The sequence below is a fragment of the Miscanthus floridulus genome, chromosome 9 (assembly GCF_019320115.1).
Source record: "Miscanthus floridulus cultivar M001 chromosome 9, ASM1932011v1, whole genome shotgun sequence".
Lineage (NCBI taxonomy): Eukaryota > Viridiplantae > Streptophyta > Magnoliopsida > Poales > Poaceae > Miscanthus > Miscanthus floridulus.
Window position 1 is genome coordinate 31736374 of NC_089588.1, and position 12413 is coordinate 31748786.

The window sequence follows — 12413 nt, forward strand, 5'->3', positions numbered from 1 at the left end:
GGCTAAATCTTTTGATGCTCCGATAAAGGTCAGTGCTCTTTCCTACTGAATTTGGTCTTTGTTAATACCATTGTCAGTTAGTTCCATTTTCTCATCTTGATGCTTCAGCTGATCTAGCTTTGCTTGGTTATGTGCAGCTTCTGTTTCCAACTGCAGATGCTGCACGACCATTCTCCATGCTTGGCCTTGGTGACATTGTAATACCTGGTTAGTAATAAAAATTTCTCTCCTTGTGCTATGCTATATTCTACTTTGCTATGACGCAGACTTTAACCCTTATTGAACGGTAATATCAGCCTCTATAGGAGTGTCAAGTGCCAACTTTGTTCTACATGATTAGGTTATCTGTACAAAACTGCTATATATTGGAACATTGTTAGAATGTCATTTACTGATATGTTGTATCAATGGAGCTCTTGCTTTTGTTGATTCATGGGGATTGATCAGAATTTTAGATTTATGATATGGTTACTTTTGCTATCTATATATTCTTTGTAGCACTTGACAGAGAATCAATGTTGTAACTAGAATTGGTCCTGCTGGATTTAGATCATGCTCTGCACCATATTGCTACAACCATGCTCAGACACACTTTTAGGCCATCTCGTTGCATGTAGCCTTAAGTTATTGCCAATACAACCAATATCTGTGTCCATTCCTGGCCCCTGGAGGACCACACAATATGTATGAATAGAAACAAATTATAATTTCAATTGATTGAAGTTGCATACAAAAATGTGGTATTTGAATTTGAATTTAGGCAGTTTCAAAGACATTCAGAACATAATATGTATTTGTACTTATGCTTCCCCTTGTTTCTGTCATCCCTGTAATATTAATACTATAATTATTTTTGGGGCTTATTGCAGCCTGCTCTACTATGCCTTGTTCCTGGTGTTGTCGGTTTCGTCACTATTCCCTGTCTGTAGTATGCAGAGGTGAACAGGTCAGATTCTGAATACTTACTCAGGCACCTTATGGCCCTTTCATCTGTACATTTGGGTAACTGTACTTATCACTCTATCTGTACTACTTGGAGTTTCACAATTGCAATCACCGATAATATAAATTGCAGATATTGGGCACTGCAATTCTAGTTTTTAGCATATGTAATTTTAGATCTAGGCATAATTTAATTTAAGGTTTGTAACATCCTGCTCATTACATAAATTACATAAATATGTTGGCTACTTAAATTTTGCTTCTATCTGCTGATCATCGTGAATTGCTACATGTCTTTGATCACCGTGTCCTTAGTGTGGTGTGGCTTCGGGATCAGTGCTACCATTTGATGTTTCCTTCCTCTTCTTTCTTTTTGGCTTCACCGGGGAGCCTACAAAACATTATTAGTTCACATAAATAAGATTTTTTGCATTTGGATTCAAATTCTATTTGTATATCCTTAAATTTTATACCTGCACTGTCTGTGTCATTTGTTTTCTTCTTTTTCTTGTTTTCTGCTGCCACCAGTTTCTTCTTTATTTCTTCTATATGTGTCTTCATTCTGACAGGTTTAGGTGGCCTTCCCTTTCTCTAAATTCTTTCTAGATCATCTATTTCAGTCTGTGGATCTCTAGCTTGTGCTGCTATAGTTTGTCCTTCTTTATTTCCTTGCTGGTTATTTTGTGCTTCACCTGTTTGCTGAGCACATAGCATTCTATCTAAATTGATTTCCATCTTGTCGAATTCTGCCATAAGGTATTCCATGGCTTTTTCATTTTTTGATCCTTTTGAATTCAGTATTGTTGATCTCCTGGATAATATGTTCAATCTCAACAATGAGCTTGTTGCAACTGTTTCTTCTTCTTGTCTTTCAACATGTACCTTCATATCCTTTTTTCTCCACCTGTCTAAGAAGTATTTGTCTGGAATTGTGCTAATTTCCTTTTCAATGACTATTTTCAGGATATGAGAGCAGAGTATGCCATCTTTGCTGAATTTTGCACATATGCAGGTAAATTCTTCTTCGCCTTGTGTTAGTTCAGTGCTTACTGTATATCTCCTGAACCTATGAACCTCCTGAATCTGGTTACTTTTTTGCCACACCTCAAACGTTTTCCCATCTTCGGTTTCCCTGTAGTTCAGCCTTGATGTTGCCTTCAGTTGTAGCTGGAACTTTTTGAATATGTTTCTATTATATAGCTGTTGTGCCTGCTGCTCTATTCTATAGCTGAATATAAATTCCTTTGGCCTTTTCTGCTTGCTATAGCTGTCCTCTAGCCTTTCTGCTCGATTTATGGTATCAATAATCCAATTGTACTCTTTTAGAAAGCTGTTGATACTATAGGTTGGCCCAACATTGTCTTTGAACCTCGCATTTGTTGCCTCACTCCTGGATGTGGTCTGTACGAAAGGGAAAAAGTCATTTTTGTAGTAGACCAGGATAAACCTTTTCCTCATTTCCCACATCTTGAAAAAATAGTGATTCCCTAGAAGGTTTCTTTCCTCAATCATTCTCTTCCAAAGTCGCTCAAATTCTTCCACCGTTAGACTATTGTTCACTATATATCCAAAGTCTTCATATAGTCCTTCGTTTGCTGCAAAGACCTTGACATTCTTATTGTAGCATTTGGTCTTTATGTGGAACAAGCAATTTCTGTGCTTTGTGTTTATGAAGACTTGCTCTATTGCTGATTTCATCGCCATGTCTTGGTCTGTGATGATCGTTTGAGGGTGTTTTCCTCCCATTACTTCAAGGAAAGTTTGAAATACCCACTTAAAAGTGTCCACTATCTCATAATGTAGGAAAGCACATCCGAAAAGGCAACTTTGCCCATGTCCTGTGATTCCAACAAATGGTGCAAAAGGTAAGTTGTATCGGTTGGTCATATATGTCGTGTCAAAACTTACATATTCTCCATAATCTGCATAATATTTCATAGAAGAACGGTCTGTCCAGAACAAGTTTCTGACTCTCTTGTCCTCATCTAAATCAAACTTGTAAAAGAAAGATGGATCCTCAGTTTGTTTCTTTCTGAAATAATCCAGTACTTGTGTCATATCTGATCATTTAACTTCTCTGTTCAGCCTTGTCCTGTAGTTGCTGATATCTTTTTTTTCATCGGTAGAGCTGTAAGCCCCCCTCTAAGATACGATAGAATAGAAACCATCTTCCTAGTCGGGATATTGTTATCGTTCAGAGTCTTGACAAGTCCTTTTTCCATTTCTATCATATACTTGTGACCAGAAAATAGCTGATCCCTGTCTCCAGGGCATAGATCATGATTATGCTCCAAATCAAGAGTTTTAACCTTCCATACACCTCCTTCTTCTTTCACCATCATAACACAAGGACAATCTGACTTCTGCTGAACATTTGTTTTCCTTCTCCTTACTGGTTTCTTTCCAACATCCTTGTCTACTTTAGCTTCTTCTTGCTCTAAACACTTTGGTTCATTTTCTTTTCCTTGACGAGTGCATCTCATTGTCACTTTGACTACCTCATTATTTCTCTTCTTACTTTGAGTTCTTGTCGTATGTGTTATGGCAACTTGAAATCCAACTAGGAACACATAGAAGTTGAAGAAATGGTGAGCATCATCCCTACTCTTAAATTCCATCGATAGCTGTGGGGTGTACTTGCTGTTGATTGGTGCATTGTTGCCTTCAGATGCTGCAACCTGCTCATTTTTGATGAATTCTTCAATCTCTTCCTCCGTCAGTTCTTGGCTGCCATTTACATGTTCATTATCATCTATTACTGCTGATGTAATATCTAAACTTGTTGGTTCTACTGCTATGATCCTCAAGTTATTTTCTCCCATTGTTGGTTGGTCATCTTGATTTTCATGCTGCACCTGTAAATATATTAGCAGCAGTCTCAGTTTCTGAGTAATGTGATTTATAATACAAATATTTTTTTTCAGTGTGGACTGAAATAGTTGAAGAGATCATTTTTTATGTACCTCATCAATGTCTATGTTATTGAATACATCAATTTGCCAATGGTAATGTTGTATTTTAGATCTATCATCATCAGCTATGCTTGTCGTTGCTCCATCATCATCAGCGACGATTGTGATTTCTCCATCCTGTTTTTTGCAAAGATAAGTTTTACTTTGATGCCAGTACATATTTGTATTGCTTATAAATATAATCAAATTGGCTCAGCTCTCTGTATGTACCTCATATGACAGCCTTAACTCTGATATTGACCAGTCAGTTTGTGGTCCAAAGATTCCATCCAGATCTTCAAGTCTCATATTCTGTTTTATTTGTTTGATAATGAGAATGGTTACCATTTATAATATAACACAACTAGTCTGACAAGCATATATAATATAGTTTTACCTCATTCCTGTCATTTCCAAGTATCATCTTTGTTAATGATCCTTGCATCTCTTCATGTTGCTACACCGTTATAATGAAGCATTGAAATTAAAGTACTGTTATGCTGAAATTACATTGCACATATGTGTGTAATTTACATATGTCTGAATTGTAATTTTTGTGTACTGGTATTATAAAATTTTACCTATGTATTCCAGTCAGTCTGATTATCTTCCTGAGAGTTCCTGATCTATTCCATCATAAGTTCAGTGTAGTCTCCCTACATTGAAATATATTCTAGTTGAAAAACAACCTTTTTATGTTGGCATTTTTTTATTCTAAGCAATGATTTTGCTCACCTTTTTGTATCTGTAGGTATTTGAAAGGTCACTGGAATAATTTGTGCCTACAAATATTTGGTAAGGAGCTGACTGCACTTCCTTAATTGCTTCTTGTGACTTCACCGATGTTGGATAATCATCACATCTACTTGTTGTGACATACATATTATTCTGCTTCATAAAAAAAAGCAAGCAGCTGAGTACTTACATAGCTTTTCATTGCATCATTGAATTGTGTTTTTTACCTCAAGTAGTTGATCAAACTCGACTGGTGCTTGTATTAGTTGCATAAGGGAAGCAATTGAAACCTGCAAGAAAATGAAGAAGCCTTTAGTTCTCATTTATTTATTGTTTGTGTCAACTGTTTTGAATTAGGAGTAATTTTACATCATTGTTGCTTTCTTCTTGGTGAATCATTTCCTCATAATTGTGAATCTGATATTGTGCCTCTGACATTTCCTGCGGCCTTGTTCTTCTTTCTAGATTCATGTTCTGTTATAACATCCAGATTTTATATTTTGACAGTTAGAGGTTTCTCATCATTACATATTCCATGCATCTAACACACAGTAGGGCTATTGTAAGTAGTTAGAATCAGCTATAAATAGAAAGCATAGTTTGTAGTGTTATTCATGCTACCATCATTGGCTTGCATATTTGTTTTTGAACACAATAAATGTATAGCACTAAAGGAATTACTAACTAAACTTGCAGAAGCTGTGGCGGATGCTAACAAAGCAATTGAACTTGATCCTACGGTGCATAAAGCCTACTACCGGAAATGGTTAGTGGCACTCTTCTTTTTTCAATAAAAGTTATACATGAACACTCCCATAATTCCCTCGGCTACATTTTTGTCTATGTACTAAGTTATTTCTTGTTTACAGTGCTGCATGCATTAAGCTTGAAGAATACCAAACTGCAAAGGCTGCTCTTGAGTTGGCTTCTTCCTATGCATCAGGTGATTCAAGGTTTACTCGTCTATTGAAGGAATGTGAAGAGCGCATCGCTGGTGAGCAAAATAAACTTCAGCTAGTGTTAACAAGAAATAACAGTGTGCATGTGGAGACATAGGGGGTAAATTGGGAATGCAATGTGGCGCATGCTATTTTCTGATGATATTTGTCCACTTAGCTGCCTTGCCTGAGAAATGTTTGCAGCAGCCTCGTGTACTAGAGAATAATTATGTTTCAGTTCAATCATCTCATACTGTCTGTCCTGTTATTTGGTTTATGTGTCCAGAGGAATCTAGCCAGGCACCAGTAAAGAATATTGAGCCTCCTGTGGCTCCTACTGTTGAGGACAAGGAGGATGTCGCAAATATAGAGAATACACCGCCAGTGGTAGAACCCCCAAGCAAACCTAAATACAGGTAACTAGTGTAAATTCCTAGAACTCTTTGAACCACCTAGCTCAGACTGAATGCTATTTGCTATGTAATCAAACCACTTGACCTTTTCCCAGTACAGGTAGCTATTTTGTTTCTGTTACTACCTTGTTGGTGAGGCACTTATGGATTTGCTGGGCCATAGCCTTTACAGCCATAAGGGAAGTGTTTCTCTACAACCTCGTGAGGTTTGTAGCTTTTGCTGGAATCTAAAAATGTTGCTTTAGCGATGAGGAAACCTATTTTGTTTGGCTTCCTTTCATCCTTCAACCTAACATATCTAGATGAAGTAATTGGTGTGACAGGAAGATAATCTCTCTTCTTGCCTTGTCGTCAAATGTCAGATGCATTAGGTACATTAGTCTTCTGATTAGTGTGAACATAGGATTACAGGATCAGGGTAATATATCAGGCACCTGTGATTTGGGGTTTTGCATATATAAACCCATGTCTTCATCTAAAAAAATGAACCTGATCCAGATGGTACTTATTGTCTTGCAGTTATGAAGCAGATGGCATGGCTAAAGATTTCATGCCTCTCTATTCACTAAGAGGTAATCACTCTCCATTCTATGTTGATGTTGCTTTTCATACTTATTTTCTGTTACTAAGGTGTAAGTCAACCTATAGCTAGCACCTTGCCTTCAAGACAAGGGTCAGATACAGAATATAAATTTATTTATGATTTCTAGCTGCTGAGTCTCAATCAAAAGGTCAAGAGTGAAAAATTTAAATAACTTTAGAGAAACAAAACAAAAACACATATAAGCTTCACTTTACCTTTTTTCAACTGTATAAACACAGGCAATGGAGTTTCAAATCAAGATGTTGCTTTGTGTTATTTTTTAAAGAAGTATTTAGCAGGTCATGTGCTTAACTGTGGAGATTTGTGGTTAATATTATCCCCTGTGAATTTCAACCACCTGAATTTTTTGTGATTTAGCTAAAATGGTTAGCTAATAAGACATTGTAGTGTGTTTGGGCTGTTCTCACTCCCTTGGTTGCAACATCCAAAAATGCTTGTTTAATCAGTATAATTACATTAGCAGCAAATATCAGTTGCACTATTTGAAATATCCAATTTGTTTTTCGATATTCTGTATTTTTGTTTCCTGAGTTTCTTAATTTGTGAATCTGTAATTCTGATTCCTGAATTTAGTTGCAGCAAATACTAGCAATCTTAGATTACATCTTTACGAGGAAGTCGGTGTGCTTACCATGGCTGTTGAGGTTAGTGGTTCCCCTTCAATCTGTTGGTTGCTTGCCCCTTTCCTCTGGTCTGCTTGCCCCCACGCAGAGGAGATCTTCATCTTTGATCTGCCGGTTGTTTTCTCCTTTCCCCTGCTCTGCGTGGGGATCTGATCTGATCTGCACGCAGAGCAGTGCTCTGCTTGCCCCCACGACGAGATCTGATCTCCACGCAGGGCAGAGGCTTCCCCCTGTTTGCCCGGCTTGTTTCCCAAGTATATAGATTGCTGTTTTTGGACTTATGTGCTGGCATGTCTTTAGTGGGCCTCTCTGTCTTATTGGGCTCTGGGTTAAACTACTCTTTGCTGATATTGGACCTCTCTGTCTTCTTAGTTAGTGGGCCTCTCTGGCACGTCTTTATTGGGCGGAACGACAGTTGTGGACCTTGTTTGCCTAATGGAGTTTGTGTGTTGCATTCTCTTAAAACACACGTTTTTCTAGTGTTTCAATTCGTGTGTTTCTTAGGCATCTAACAACCATGTGCTAACTAGTCCAAAAACACATGGTTTTTCCTATGTTGAAATCTGTGTGTTTTATATACAACCAGCAACCATGTGTTGGCTTATGTTAAAACACACGTGTGTACAGTAGACAGACTCTATACAAAACCATGGTTTAGAAAAAAAAATCTAGAGTGGGGTTTATAAGGTGGCAGCTACGACTAGACAAAAGATTCTCTTAGGAGTATAGGCCCCCGCGTCACTCCCAGACGACTCGGGTGACGACCCGCCGCGCTGCCGCCAAGGGCCCCATGCCAGAGCATCCTCCGTTCTGCCCCCGCCTGAGCCAGCCCCGAGAAACCCGGGAGGAGGTAAGGATGGCGGCGGCAGGGATCCTCAGTGACTCGAGCTGCGCAGATCTAGGTACAGCTGGTAGGCGGTGCCATGCCGGCCTCGGCCTCAGACGCCACTGCTGTCTGCTGGGCCGTCGTTACTGGAGGAGTGCACCTGCCCTCGACTACCTACTTATCATACAAGCATTAACTTGACTATGAATAATTTTTTAGCCTCGCAAGTTGAGATCATGTCGCTGCGCGTGCTGAAAGGGTCACTTGGTCGCCGTCGTCGTCGCCATGGCTGCGAACCTGGGCGCCATGGCCTGGAACTTCTGCTTGACGTACACCAGCATGTAGTCGCCGAACTCGAAGCTCGGGTAGTCGTTGTCGCCGGCGCCCGCGGCGGGGACCGCCGGCGCGATGGTGGCGAGGCGCGCCGGGTTGTAGAAGGAGGCGATGGAGCGGCGCGGTTGCTGTCGCGGGTGGCCAGGATGCGGTGCCACGCGCTCTTGTACCGTCCATTGCACAGCACCTGTCGTCAATGCAACCACCATGCATCACGGCAGAGGATAAGCAATTAAATTCCTTCTCGGTAGTCACAAGTAACATGTCAACAACCAAACTAACAAATAAAGCTAAGGTTTTGACATTCTAAGTTTCATAAGGAATTGGTGGATCTTGAGTCTAGACGAATCAGAGAAGGCCACCACATGAAATCCTAACATGATTGTTTTGACTGATACGCAGTAGTATTATTTTGATGGATCATTAGCAGTCATTAAGCAAGCACTTAGGCTCCACAATTAAGCTGCTCGCTACTGATCAAGTGTAATCTAATCAAGTCCACCATCCCATGCATTCAACGGCATGTATTTTTATATGTAAGGGAATATAAAATAGTGGAAGAAGAATATGCATGATCACCGCGCGCATACCTCGATCTGGTCGCCGGTGTTGATGACGATGGCGTTCTCGATGGGCTGGACGTCGACCCATCTGCCGTCGGGGAGCGGCGCCTGCAGGCCGCCGAAGCGGTCGTCCTGGAACAGCAGGATGAGGCCACCGGCGTCGGTGTGCGCGCGCAGGCCGTCCACGAGGTCCGGCCGCGGGCACGGCGGGTAGTGGCTGACCTTGGTGCCGTAGAACGGCTCGAACTCGCCGTCGTTGGTGAAGGCCTTCCTGATGTGCCCCTCCTCCAGCCCCAGCAGCTCCTCCATCACCCCAGCATCTTCTCCGCCAGCTTCCTCAGCTCCTTGCGGTACTCCATCATCGTCTCCCTGTTTGCATGCATCGATCGAACACAAAAGGTTAATTAAGCTGGATGATGAGCTGAAAAAGACAGAAACAAGAATGATGTGTGGCACTCACTTGAAGGCGGGAGGGTTGCTGGGTTGGAAGGCCATGGCAGGTCGTCCTGGAGGGTGAAGTTGTCCTCCCATTCCATGTCCTCGATCTTTCTCACAGGGACGCCCTCGCTCTCCTTGTCCACGAGCTCGGCCAGCGCCATCACCGCGGGGTTGGAGTCCCTGAACGCCTCGTCCCGCAGCTTGTAGCAGTCGCTGCACACCTTCTTGACCCGCTCCAGCAGCTCGTCGGGGATGCCAGTGTTCACCAGCTGGAAGAACCCGACGTGCTCGAACCCGGCAGCGATGGCCGCCATGGTCTCTGCCCTCTCGGGGCCGTCCAGCTTGGAGAAGTCAATCACCAGGATCGCCATCGCCGCAAGCGCTACTTAATAAAGTGCTATTGCTAGCTCCTCTGGAGAATTGGCAATGGCTACTAGAAAACAGACCTTTCGTCCCGCCTCTATTTTTGCCTTTAGTCCCGGTATTTTTATGTTCGGGACTAAAGGGACTATTAGTCCTGGTTGTATCCTCAAACAAGGATACAAAGTTCTTGCCCCAAGTGTGTGGCAACGGCAGGCAACAATTAGTCCCGGTTATAGCTCAGAGCCAGGACTAAAGGTTATCCTTTAGTCCCGGCTGGACCCTCCAACCGGGAATAAATCTTTACTCCCGGCTTGAGGCTCCAGCCAGGACTAAAGGATGATGACCTTTAGTCCCGGCTCTGGGCTATAACCGGGATAAAATCTTTCTTGATAAAATAATTTAGTCGCGCTGGACAAAAAAAATGGGCCAGCCAGGCATTGAACCCACGACCTCATAGCCAAGGTTCAAACCGCAGTGCATTAGCTAGCCATCTGAACTAAGTCACTTTCTCGACAAGAAAGCACCCAAATATTTATTTAATAAGAGAAAAGACCCTTTAATTGATTATATTCTTTTGTTAACTATACTTTGAATTTTCTGGTCCATGTGCTTTCTAGTGCCTGATTGATCTCATAATTTTCATCAGGGTTTCAAATGCCCAGTGTGAAGCCACCACCAAGTTCGAGATTTTTCTGAATTGGTTTGGTAATTTTTTCACTTTAATTGAATTTCCACGCGACTGCACCGATTAATTATACGTTGAACTGAGTCCACCCCCGAAAAGATCCAGAATGGTGCCAAACTTTGCCAAATGGTCTCTTGTGCCCTAGGAGACAAATATTTGTGGAGGTTGATGCAAAATTATATTGTTTTCAATATGTAATTCACCGTATTTCGTCTCACGCGGCACAAAGAAAAATGTAATAATAAAAATAATTATCAGAAAAATCTAATATCTTGTGTGGGGCCATATTTTGGGTGTAAATGACTGCCAAAAAAATTTCAAGCCATTTCGACATAGGCGGAGTCGACGTGCTTCACAGAGGTATATAGAACCTTTCGTCGAACCCTATCTATACACCTAGGTTCTTTGGGACTCTGAAGTCCATTTGCTTTCTAGTGCCGGATTGGTCTCAAACTTTTTCTCAAGACTACAAATGCCCTGTGTGTAGCCACCATCAAGTTTGAGATTTTTCTGAGGTGGTTTGGTACTTTTTTAACTTTAATTGAATTTCCGCCCGAACTCACCGATTAATTATACAATGATTAATGAAGAACCTAAAGATTTACGTTACAATTACGTGAAAACTAATTTCCTGTCGAAAACCAATAAATTTAATAATTTCAATTAAAGTCTACATTTTGCATTAACAAAAATAGTGAGTATTAGTTGCATTATGTTCAACATTTATAATAAAAAACACAATAGTTTAGGTCACATATTTTTTTGTGCAGTAAATGAAAATAAAGTTTATTACTTTTTCTAAAAAAATTATGCCTAGTATTGAATTTACTGCGTAAATAATAAGACTTAAACATTTAAATACAAAACATATATAAAATAAATTGATCTGCTTAAAAGTTGGCGGGAAATGAAAATGTAGCCCACCTTTAGTCCCGGCTCCTGCCACCAGCTGGGACTAAAGGTGGGCTGCATTTGGTGGCCCGCCAATAAATCCTTTAGTCCCGACTCCTTCCAACAGCCGGGACTAAAGGTCCCCCCTTTAGTCCCGGCTGGTGGCAGGAGCCGGGACTAAAGGTGCTTTAGTCCCGGGCGATGCATGGAGCCGGGACTAAAGGTCCCTCTCCTATATACCGCCGCCTCCCTTCTCTCTTCCTCTTCATCGATCGTCTTCGTCTTCAGCGCGTCCCCAGAGCTCCGCCGCCGCCGATTCGCCTCCCCGGCCACCCCCGACGCCGCCTGCTTCCTCACCAGAGGGCACCCCGAGGCTCGCCCACCTCGCCGGAGTAGCCCCGACGCCGCGCCCCTCACCGAGGAGCCCCCGGCCACCCCCGACGCCGTGCGCGCGCCACGCCGCCGCCGATTTTGCCTTCCTGGCCACCCCCGACGCCGCCTTCCTCACAGGAGGGCACCCCGACGCCCGCCCACCTCGCCGGAGTAGCCCCGACGCCGCGCCCCTCAAGGAGGAGCCCCTGGCTGCCCTCGACGCCGCGCGCGCGCCACGCCGCCACCGATTTCGCTTTCCCGGGCCACCGCGCCTTCTTCCTCACCGGAGGGCATCCCGACGCCCACCCACACCTCGCCGGAGTAGCCCCGACGACGCCGCGCCCGGCCAGGAGCCCCTGTGCCTCGATCCAGCGCCGCTGTCCACCACCGCCTGTCGCCAACACTCCATTAATTCTAAACCGCCGGTATATATATATTATATTTATTATATTTATGAATTATATTGACGAAATGTGTATTAATGTATATATGTATGAAATTATATATGTATGAAATGTGTGTGTGTGTGTGTGTGTATATATATATATATATATCAATTAATGTATATATGTATGAAATTATGTATGTATGAAATGTGTATATATATATCAATTAATGTATATATGTATGAAATTAATGTGTGTATATATATATATATCAATTAATGTATACATGTATAATTTTTCCTTAGGAAAAAAATCAATTGTGTTATATTCTGATACCATGTGGCCTATAC

At 41.9% G+C, this 12413-nt stretch overlaps 1 pseudogene; it reads right to left on the bottom strand.

Moving 5' to 3' along the window:
* Window positions 1-8292: 8292 nt before the first annotated feature.
* LOC136481667 (1-aminocyclopropane-1-carboxylate oxidase-like) lies at window positions 8293-9737 on the bottom strand (annotated as a pseudogene).
* Window positions 9738-12413: the final 2676 nt, after the last annotated feature.